Genomic DNA, 12,501 nt, shown 5'->3' with positions numbered 1-12,501 from the left:
TTTTATTAGTAAATAAACTAGCAAGTCCAAAATTATACTTTTCATGGAACTCTATCCCTAAACATCTCCAGTTATCTTATAATTATTTCCTTAAAGTCTCAACTTAAGCAGAATTTAAAGTGGAAATTGCTTTATATCCAGTTCCCACAGTGTTTGGTTCTGACTCAAGAAAACTGACTCAGCAGTGAGACACTAACTGACCTCAGCAAGTTTCACTTTAAACTATATTTTGTTTTAGATAAAAGAGAGAAACTCCAAAGCCTCCAATTCCTCTGTTCTTCAGTTCTTACTCTTTGGCCTGAACATGCTGTTAACTCCATTCAAAAGATTATCCGCTGATTTGAGCATAGTCAGTTCTATAATTTAATATTAAGCCTGTTTAACAGATGGTTCAAACTAACCACCTAAGTATTTTACCTACTATCATACAGCAAAGGAGTGGATGGAAGAAAATCATACTATAAATCCTGCAAGTGCATCTACAGAATTTAACATAGCTTTCCAATTCTGTCAGGTTTGACAGCAGGCAGGTAACCAAGTAAATAAATCTCTGAACCAAAACATGTAACTTTGACAACATTCAGGTAGTTTTTTTTTTCCTTCAAGTGCAATAGTTAACAAAAGCTATATATATTTGTTAGAATTTCTGATACAAACTTGAAGTACAATAAATCAGTTTTATTCAAAGGAATCCACCTTGAGAGTTGTTGCAGGATATCCGTTTGTATTCGTCTCTTGCACTGATGCATTAACAGCATTTCTGAAGTTATGATCATTCTGCACCCTGTCAGCTTTCTGTTTCATTCATTCTGCCAATGAGAAACAGATACTAGGCTTGTTGGGATGTTTTTCCTCTCACACAGTAGAATGGGGGAAGGCAACAAGCTTTCAGACAGCTGCAGAATGTTTTATGGACAGCGTGCCTATCAATTGCAGTTAAGGTTATGACTATTCCCTAAATCATATTCCTCTATACTGCACAGTGACGAAACTTCATGAAAAGAAATCAACATCTTTCCTGAACAAATTACACACAATAGATATTAGAAGCATTGCTGGAACTGTAACCTAAAGGTTTGATATTTAAAAGAAATTAAAAAAGAAATTAAAAAAAATATCAGTGATCTCTCCATCAAGTTACCCAATAGATGTAGCTGGTTTTTTTTTTTTTTTGGCATGAAAAGGTCCACAGAAAGTCACCTTCTAGCAGGGCTGCAAAGCAATGCAGAAGAGAAGCACGTAAAAAAAGACGCTCAGAAAAGTTTGTTTTGCTGTCAGAAGTTAATTATTGTATTCTTTTTGGATTGGTAATATTAGCTATGAATATTAGAAGTTTTTCATGACAATATTTGACTATTTCTGGTCTCACCTCAGGGAAAACATCTTTCTTTTTCTTCTTTACTTTTACAGTGACTTAAATACAGAATATTTTTAGCAAATAAAGCATTTTAAGGATTTACTTTATTTTCACTTACTTCCTCTGTTCCAACCCTTTAGAGTGAAGTCTGGCAAAAACTTAAGATTCGCCTTCAATCTAATTGAGACGTGCCCACATCTACAAGTATCATACATACTGAAGGTATAAAGAGGTGAATTTCTCCGTATTGTCAGCTTTCAAGAGCATGGCTTTCCCCCCATCTTTAGTTGCTAGTTATAATAAGTTTTTATAGATGGGCTGCATTACTGTTGTGTTCCTGGTAAACTGTGATGGCAGGTAGCTAATCATCTTCTCCTTCCTTTCTATAACCCCTCTGCAATACAAGCTGTTCTTGTCTTCTTCAATTACCTCGCTTCCTGCCCTTACACACCTATTGATCTTTTAACATTTCAGAAACAGCTGTAGAACAGATAGCAGGCTGTTAGGTCTCCTATTGCCTCTCAAAAAATTGATTACTTTGCTACTGTCTAAATCAAACATAATCAGATACATAATTCTTGTAGCTTTAGGATGCCATTACCACACCGTAAAGGATAAATCAGTGGCTCTGCTTTTGACAACATAAGGAACTGAAGCTGGATTAGAAGCAGACAACAATTCCAGTGACCATGAGTAGAACTTCTTACCAAATCTTCTCTAAAATTCAGACTAAGATTGTTCTTACTGTCATCAGTTTGAGAGAATAAACAGATGACGGTACATCTTCCCTATCCTTCTTAACTGAAAATTAATAAGGTAAATAGTAATGGAGTAGTCATCTCCTATACCAAACTACGCTTGCATATATTCTTTTGAAATGGAGTTTGGAAAGGGCAAGAACAGGGTATAACCAAAAATCAAGCAAATTTAGTGTTGTTTTTCACAGCTTGCAGGTCACTTCCCAGGAGCAGAATACAAACAACGGACCATTCAAGTGGCCTTAAAAGAGCTGTTGTGTTACTACAAGCCATAGCATAAGCTACATACATTATAATTCACTGCACAGATACAAATGTTTCTTTATCATTGTTTGTGGGTTAAGGAGATAATGAGCACTCTCTGCTCTGGCTGAGTATCATTTTGTAGAAAATAGCAATGGAAAGGATTTTCCTCATTAACAAGTCATGACAGGAGGAAGAATGAAACTTGAGACAGCTCATTTTTCCAGGATGATAGTGTTCTTCAATTTTGGATCATTTCAGTTCTATATTAATTACAGAAAGATGGAAGCTTTTCAATCAACCTGCTCCCTCTCTCATTACATATATAATTGTAAAAGTTACCTTACTTTAATAAAAGATTAATCTCTGTACTTCTTATTCTGAGATCAGACTTGTGATGGATGACCATATATAAAAGCACATTCCCACAGCACACTGTAGTTTCACCAAGTCATCGTGTGGCACATGAAAGCAAAACTCCACAGTCTTTGCTAGACATCACCTTTTTGTTTGTTTGTTTTAAACTAGCTTGTTAAAGTAGCTTCTGAGTCATGTCAGATACAGAACTACCTGACATTTTATTTGAGCACAGTCAGGTATTCCTGAATACTTCTGTACAAATAGTGCTGTAATAATCATCAGCATCACATTAGTATCAGTGGCATGGCATTGCACAGCAGATGTAACGACTTCTCTATTACTTAAATGCATACGTGCAAGATGCTTTACAGACATTTTCTGTCCATTCTATCCAACACAAAACAAGTGTTATCTGTCCTGCAGCTAGGACATTTTAGTGGCACCACATTAATGTTAGCTAAAAAATAGGAAGTGTTTGAAGATCTAAGCATTTATTATTGTAGGGGCTTATGCAAACTGAGTTAAAGATGAAATTATTTTACCTTGTCAGATAAAACAGGGCAATAGATATTAACTTTTTATAAAGTTCTTAACATTATGTTAGCTTAAAACAGAGGTAGATCTTCTGCCATCACTGGACATTATTCTACAGTTCTATGATTATTCATGTAACAAGTTTAAAAACCACTTGTGGAGATCAGATTCTAATAAACAAACAGCTCACACGGTCATTTCTTTTTTGCAAAAGCAAACATGCTTTGTTGAGAGTGTCCCACTATGCGTTCCATGTAGTGCTTTTGGATTTGGGCTATAGAAATCCAAAATAAGGCTTTTAATGTGGACCATATAAACAGAACACATGCTGATTATTTGTAACCATCATTCCACAAATGTTCAGGATTATGTAACACAACAGGTAGAAGACTTCAAGGATTCAAAACCCATTGATTTATTTAGTATTTTGCACTTCCTATCCTTTGCACTACCCCAGTTCAACTCAGCAGAACAGAAGTAACTGTTTGCAAACCACAATTTTTCTTAGTATTCATATCAGAAATCATGTCTTCTATAGCTTTTAAGTAAAACTACAATGCCCTCATTCTCTAGATATTTTGTTTCTCCATATTTTCTTTTGGTTCTGATTTACTTTAATTATTGCCTTTAGCACAAGCATTAGAATTAGCAATATAACACCTCAACACACATCCAGCCGACATCAAAGAAGGGCTAAACAGAGCCATTCAATAACAAAATGTTCCACCTTAAAAATTAAATAAACAATCTGCTTGATAAAACAACCATGTCTTGCTGGTACCACAGCTCTTTGATTGCAATGAAGTCATTTAGCTGTGCTACACGTTAGTTAATGCAAGCTCTTACAAGCAATTCATTCTGGGACAAAACCTATGCAAAGAAAATTGTTCTATGTTTAAGTGTACTTTGCACACAAGTACTGCTCTCATCTCTATAAAGTAGATATTTTTACTTAGATTTATGAAGCTGAAACGAACTGCACACTGAATTGCTTATGTCTTTCTACTGTTCATAAAGGATGTGCAGATTATTTGCTCAAACACTGAGTAGACAATATGTTTATACTGTAGGTGCATAAAGCTAGTCAAGTTGAGTAATACCATCACTACTCAAAGTGTAACCTTTGTGTTTTCCCTGGCCTTTTAATCTACTTTGAACTACTCTATTCTGAACCTTTTGACAGAATGTCTGTTTCTTTGCCCTTGTCCTCTTGAAGATACCAGCAGAAAACGTCATTGTACTAATTAATCCATGTCAGTTTTAAAATTTTAGCTGTAATTATACTGTAGAAAAACACTAAAGCTGTAAGGATCAGTTTTATTTTTACAGCAAGTACTAGCAGGCAAGAGCATTCGAAGTTATCACACAGGACAGCACATAGGGTCTCGCAGAACTCATATTTGAAAATAAAGCTACTCAATGCATGTGCTTTCTAATTATACTCTGTAAATTGGTAAATTTTCCGCAGATAACTCTCCAGCATTTCTAAAGTCAGCAGAGAACAAGCTTTCATACAAAGCAAACTTGTGGTAATATCAGAGAAGGAACCTAGATCTCTCAACTCCTAAATCTTACATTAATACAAAAGTCTAAAGTATGTGACTTCCAACCTCCTCCTCCCCTCCCAATTAATTTAATGCCACCATTTTTGACACCAAGGATTAAGACTAAGAGTGAACACTCCAGACAGATGCATGAGGGGAAAAAGAGCTGAAGAGATTAAAGATTTATTGTGCCTCAGTTTGAGAAACAATAGACTTTTTCAGAAGTCAGATTTATAGAGAAAAAGTGAGGAATTACAGAATAGCAGAAGTAATTCCCAAAACCAGCAAAATCTTTCAGCGTGAAGTGTTGGTTAGGTTCGAGATAAAGCCTGAATAACCAAAACAAACAAACTTAAAAGCACAGCAGTAACAATTCTTTCACAAACTGTGCATTATATGTAAGTTCTCATTAAGCTGCTTATTTGTTATTAATGCTTAGAAGACAAAAATATGATTTTGTGATTTGATTTACTTAGAACTTCACATAAAGAAGTCATCAAGATAGCCCAGGAAAGTGACCCAGTCAAGAGGAACTATTTTGGAATCCAGATCTCTGATAAAGAGGTTGCATATGGCAAAACAGATACCCACGCGCTCAAGTAATTCAGGACTACTTGCTCATCCATTCAGCTTTCTCCAGTTTCAGAACTGCATTAAAACTAGAATTTAGAACAGTTCTAGTTTTAAAGCACCAAAGAATTCTATTTTTTAGCTATTAACTCGTTACTGCTTGCTACCAAACACTAGCAAAGTAAGTGCTAACCAATGTAAGTCATGTCAGAATCTGCTCTATCTTGAGCTGAAAATATTGCCTGTTTCCAACAGAGCCTATCTCAGAAAAAAATAAAAAATAAAATCCAAGTACAATATTTCGTAAAATAAAGACATCATGACAGTACTTTCCAATAACAAATGAAAATATCCTGCAGAAAGCAAGTAGTGGTTTTCATTTGAGTTCCTTAGCCTCTTGCTGTTGCAAAAAGTGCCATAGAATCCTGAGTGGCAATTTACAAGTTTATTTCCAATGAAAAACTGTAACAGTAAAAAAAAATCCAGTATGCAAAATTCATAATATACAGTGATGCCCAAGAGGTAAAACTTCTTGTTGTCAATGATTTCAAGAATGACAGAAAACAATCCCACTGTATTTTGCTCAGAGTTACTCAGGCAACATCACTGGAACATACAGACAACATGCTGGAATGATGTCGCCATTTGTAAAATAGATTGGATTGCTAACTCTACCAGCCTTCTAATGGAACACAACAAGCTCTTTTTCATTCGATAATCCAAATAAATATCTCCTTTCACGTCTTGAATCAATAAAGCTACAGGGATTCGCATGGTATTTTCCAAAGTAATATAGCACAAGACTAATGTTCATAGCTCCATGAGAAACACTTATACGCAAAATACTGCTTTTTCTGATTGTGCATTTGTGTTGAGATTCATTATTGTGAGACTCTCAGGAGCTGACACATTCCTCGGTTAGTATTGTTGTATCTGACAGAAGACATAAAAGGCAAACCACTTTCTCTCCAGCTTTCTGCCGAGACAGTCAAACACAGAAATTCTCAGACTCTTTTAATTTTGAATTCCAGATTTTGAAGTTTACAGAATAATTGTAGCTTTCAAGCACAGAATCACTTTGTCACGTAAGCCATACCACCACAGTTAAACACAAATGGTTCTCTTAATACCACTAAGAGCAACAAAAAAAAACCCTTCATATTGTAGGCACATCAGCCTGATTAAAAATGCATATTTTTAATGTTAATGCACATTTCACTATGAAGGAACGATCCTTGACGGCACCTTACCCTTACCTTCCTATCAAAAATAATTTACAACTAGACCTTTTCTTCTCTCACTCTCCTTTTCCAATAGTACTTCAGTGTCATTCTGATCAGGATTGCATTTCCTTATTCACTAAGCAGCATTTGATTTCCATACTGCACATTTAGGTGAGTTTGTACTACACGGAAACCATTACTGGTTTAGTCTCAAGTCTGTTCATACTTGGCAGAGGCTAACTAAGCAGGCTAGCTAAGTTTTAAAGAAAAAAAAAAACATCTCTCTTTTTTTTTAAGCAATAAAATATCCTGAACATCGATGGGAAAATAAAATTCATACACAGGAATACTGTTAGGACAGAGTTCTCACAAATACTTTCTGTGTGAATATGGACAAGAATATGTATAATTCAGTGCAATAATGAGACAGACATAAAACCTGCTCTAAAATCTCATCCACTATTAAAGTGAGCTGATACAGGCCTCTTGCTGCATGCCTAGGCTCTGCTTCTAGAAGGGAGCTTATCAAATGTTTCATTTTATTTTTTGGACAGCAGCACAGAGTGACAGGAAAGTACATGCAAGAAGCTAATTTTGAACATCGTGATAAGCACCATTCAACCATGGTAAAGGCTCTATAGATATCACAACACATGAGAGTTTCAGAAGGATGGATTTTAAAAGAAAGGTGACCTCAAGGGATGTATGCAGGAAATTTCTAACTGCGGGAGAGCAAAACAAAAGAGGCTTGTTAGAAAGCTTGACAAATAAGCACCTAAGAAACTTTGACTGCTCATTTGTAGTTCAGAATAAAAAATAATACTAAGAGACAACGGACGTGGCAGAAAAGACCACAACTAAGCAGCTTGTTTTGGAAGTATCTGGACAGGTCCTGCTTTAACTGTATTTGAGATGTGTTGAGAAACCATGCAGGGCAGCTAAATCAATAATTAAGCTAATGACCTTAGTGACAGAGTTCTGCACTGGTATTAACTGCACAAAATTGGATTCAAGATTCATAGAGAAGGAGATTTCTCTCAGAATGAGGGAGAACTGGAAGTCTGGCACTTGCAAATCTTTTTCTTGGAGGGCAAGAGAGGTCTGTTCCTACTTTTGCTCCCGTTCAGCCAAAATACCATGGCAAAATATTATCAGCAACATCTAATTTTCCCATAAAATCTGATGCTTATGGAAAAAAAATATCCTCCCCCCTCCCCCCCCCCATCAAGAGTGACATTTCAAGCTCCATCTCTTTACCCCAGACTCCTCAGGTTGCGCACAAGTTTAGGAGCCACCTAAAAAATAAAGATCTGTAAAGGTCAAGACAAACAAAGCACCAGAAGGGTACTTCATCATATAGTGGGCCATAAGGAAAGAGAGTTGAGCAGGCAGTTTAATCTGGCCCAAGTCTGCGAATAAAAAGCAGACACCTGAGCTGGCACCAGTTCAAGCTAATGCAGCCATATGGTGTAGCTCAGCGTGGACACAGCAGGACACAACACGGCAGAGTTTCAGTGCCACAGCACTGGAGTAAGGCAACAACCTGTTCCTCTCCACAAGCTGTACTTTTACCACATCCACCACTACTAGCTCAGCAATTCTGTACTGCAGCCTAATGCTCTATATTATGCACCAACAACCAACCACATTCAACAGTAACTGCAGACATCTGTTTCCCTTTTCCAGGCCCCCACTGCAAACATTTCTGACATCAGCATGGTCTCCATAGCATCTAGAACACTTACGGGATTTTTTTCCAGTTTTAAAGCAAACCAGAGCAGAAAACTGGACAGATTTAAATGCAACGTGACATTTAATAATTCAATAAACTACTCCAAACAGCAAGGAGTAACTGAACTATGCACAAGCCCATTTTTCATACGGTCACAGAAAGCTTAACTCAGCCACTGTGAACCCGTGCAGCCACCAGAAAGGATCATCTTGCACTTATTCTCTCGTTTCATGATTTCTCAGCTTATCCTTTGGACTGACACTCACACCTCAAGCAGCCCTGTACAGGCAACTAAACCAAGGAACTGATCCTGCTAAAATCTACACATAGCAGCACTGACTTGCATCATCCTAAAACTGAGTATGATCTGTGTGCCCAAAATACTATTCTGTCAGGGTGCATTGCTACAGCAAACACCTTTAAAAGGTTTGTGTGAATATTTAGAGACCTTATTAAAAACTGCAGAAAGCACTTAAGAGGAGACTGGCTATTACTTACTATTCTGTACGTTGCTAGTTTTACTATTCACATTGTGCAGGATCCCCTCCTCTGTCAAAAATACTTACTCCACATATCTCAAGTTTAAGATGTGATTTCAGAAGAGAAGGTGCAGTTTCTGTCTCTATTTCTGTCATTTTTCTTTGATCTCACTCTTTACTGCACAAAAAGTAGTATTTCCTTCCTTCTCAGGTTTATTCTGTCTTATTTGGCCACCAGTCCTGACAAATAAAACACACTCAAAGAGAATAAAGATACTACAAATATAATTGATATGGTCTCTGCCCCTTGTTGACAGTAATTATCCCTCTGCTTCCTCTAATCTTACTAGCTTACTGTGGCACATTCAGTACAGTCTTACAGTGAAGAAATCTGAAAGCGTGTGGGAGTTTCTCTACAGATGAGTCTTGCAAGATCCCCCAGTAATCAGTCTCACAAACTTCTACTCGAGCAATGAAAGGATATTCTGGAAAGGCACACAAAGTTAGTGTCTAGTATCTTAAATCTCAGAAGACAGTTACGTTGGTTCTGTACCAATGGCAGTAAATATTTGTGATTTTCACAGCAAAAATAGATCATTTGCTTTTCAAAACTGAAATACTAAAGCAGAAAAGAACACTTCTAAATGGTTTTTTGTTTGTTTTTAATAGTGTAACAAATGTTATTTCGACAAATGAAATAAACGTCATCATTAACAAACTGCTTTATCTTACTGCATGACACTGTCACTGAAGTATTTCAAACTATTCAGATTGTACACATCTGCATTTGTGACAAGTTCCAGTCTGTAGCCTGGAAGAACAGGTGACAGCACAGTAATTTTTACTACTTCTTGGGAACACCTTCAGAGCAGCCACTTACAGAAGACAGCCTTTTGATAGATATCAATGTGGTGTATTTTTCACACACACACATATATATTTTTATTTTGCCTCATTTGAAATACTTGTCATGATGCACTGGGTGTGTACCCTTCATTACTGGGCCACTACTTACCTGCATGTCTATAATTAGAGACTAATAATGCCATAATAGGCTCAAAATATCAGTGAGGTGCCAGCTGAATCAGATTCACTATATTAGCCTCAGCAAATTAAATTCATTTGCAGAAAGACATTCAAGGGAATAGACTACAGATGTAAAATACAGCTAAATTATCCCCCCCCCAAAAGTGTGACAAAGGAAGCTGCATCTCATCAGAAGCAAGAATTCTTTGTCCAAAATGAATGAGGCTTGTGACTGGTGTGAATTTCTCTAGTCTTATGTGATAGACATTTCACAATTTTGTGTATTTTTAGTCTTTGTGAAAAAAGGAGGAACAGTTTCTAAAATATTACCCTTCCCCACCTAATGTATTTACCACCATGACCACTATGTATGTGCCATAAGAAATGAAGCGCAATCACCCAATGACGTGTCTGGGAAAATTGCTTTCAGTGATATACAGAGCATGTGCAGGCTATAGATTGCAAGCTAGTCTCTGACCATGTAAACTCTATTTAACCACTCAATATCAAACAGACATAGTCATTTTCAAGGGACAGAAGACAAGTTCAAAATATTGTCTTAATAGACAACTAAATTAATTTTCAATGTAAAGGAACTGTTCAGAGGTGGAAAATCATCTAACGCGCTGGATTCTGCAACAGTAAGTCAAATGCGACCTCACAGTTCAATATTATGACTCTACGATGACTCTGCCAGTAAAAAATGTTGGCCAAATGTATCAAGTTTTTCCATTATAAAATATTACATTTGTTAGTGATGCAGCTATGTTTCATATAGGGTTCAACACTGCTAAATCAAACAGCCTAAATCAAATTCAGCAGGAACTGCACCATTGATTACAAAGAAAGGCAATCAAAGATAAAACGTTTAGCCAGAAGGCAGTACAGCTCTAGAAACACTGGTTGTATCATAAAACTCACAATATTAAGGCTTACGTAAATTTCAATGAAAGCATTTAATTCCTGTGCAATCCCAATCACACAAGACATTTAGCACTCTTCCTTTCACAAAAGCTCATGCTTTACAAAAACACATAGAATAGAGGTAGCAAAACAGTAAATATACCCTCAAAGTCAAGTTTGGTCTGAACGTACCAGACAGCAAAACCCTGTCCTGTTTTGTGCAGGGAGTCTGAAATGAACTAAGGCTTTTTGTTTGTGTTGTGGTTATTGCCCTCACAACATTCTAAGAATGTCATGCTTAGCTACACAGAGTAGATTTTCAACAGATCAGCTTGCTTAGGCACAAAATTGAACTGGACAAATCTTCACTAGAACTCAGCACAGTCAGCACCAACCACTTTTGAAAATCTGTCCCCAGTTATTAGATGCCAAATTCTCAAAAACTTGGCTCTGTGCTCTTAAAAATCTGATTTTGTAAACTCAAAACCAATATTGCAGCCACTGAGTTGTGGGCACTCCTGGCAGTATTCCTGTCAGGGGAGGAGCAAAGCAAGAGGCAGCCTGTAACAGTCTGAATAAACCTTCTTTAAATGACAAAGCTTACTACTGCTGTATTTACTGGCACTATCCACAGAACAGTTTAAGGTTTTAGCCTGTTTTATTTGCATATTATTCTTTTTCCTTATCAGTTTGTCACTGATGTTAGCCCAGCACATTGCTAGTGACAGTAGATCTAGAGCCAGAACAGAGCTCTCAACTGGCCTGAAAGAAAGCCATCAGTACCTCCCACACTCCTGTAATCAAACCAGGTTGAATCTATGTAAATGAGTTGAGTTTAAAAGACACTGGCAGAAAGTACAGTAATATAATATATTCATCCAACTGATAATTTATATGGTGTTTTGCTAAAGAAAACACAGCCATTTGATACTTAAGTGCATTAGGATGGTATATACTCCACAAGTCACTTCCTAAAATAAATTATTATGCAAAACAAGATGAAATTATACACTTTGAAGCTTTCATACCCTTGAAATCTCATATCAAACATGGAATACCAAGGCTCAGGTTCTGCCTTCTGCACAACTCCTGGTCCCAAAGGCACTGGTAAAGGTTGCTTTGTTACTGGAGTTTCCTTCCTAGCTTCCGTTCCACACTGAGGATATTTGAATGTAGTAGGACAGTAGTAGCTCCCACATTTGTCTTCAAATGTAGAACTGAATTTAGAGTTTTGGCCAATTCATACAGCTACTATTTTAAAGTGGTCCTATTAGCTCCCTGAACCACCATTGAGCAAAAGTAGAAGCACTGGACTTATTGCATGTTGTGATCAGAGCTATTAGAAGTCTCCAACCATCTGTTAAAGAAACTCTTGCCTTTACAGGACATGCTTAACATGTCATGTGTTAGCATTTCACTTTTTACTGCAACCACCTGCCCTAAAAATTTAAACATGCTATATTTTTAACATTATTTTCTTCCTCCAGTTAAAATACAGACTTTTAAAGAGAGGATTTTAATTCTAGCCTATCTAAACATAGGTGATTCTTACGAGACAACAAAAACATCACTGACTTAATGTAAAACCCTTCTAATACCCTAGTGTGTAATTAAGTAATTCATTAGCAAGTAACTTCAAGTGGGTGTAATTTAACGTTTCCTTCCTGCACCCTGAGCAAATACAACACAGAATACTTAATCCATTTGATCCCAACCCCCTAAAATGCACTGACTTAGCAAAATCTCATACAGAGACTCATATGGAAGAGCTC

The 12,501-nt window shown here is 36.7% G+C and overlaps 1 protein-coding gene across 3 annotated transcripts in view; it reads right to left on the bottom strand.

The window, feature by feature from the left end:
• Window positions 1–12,501, bottom strand: part of SMPD3 (sphingomyelin phosphodiesterase 3) — a 109,906-nt gene that overhangs the window by 82,673 nt on the left and 14,732 nt on the right. The window lies entirely within an intron of this gene.

The sequence above is a fragment of the Gallus gallus genome, chromosome 11 (genome assembly GCF_016699485.2).
Source record: "Gallus gallus isolate bGalGal1 chromosome 11, bGalGal1.mat.broiler.GRCg7b, whole genome shotgun sequence".
In the NCBI taxonomy this organism is placed as follows: Eukaryota; Metazoa; Chordata; class Aves; order Galliformes; family Phasianidae; genus Gallus; species Gallus gallus.
This window is presented reverse-complemented; position numbering and strand designations above follow the sequence as displayed.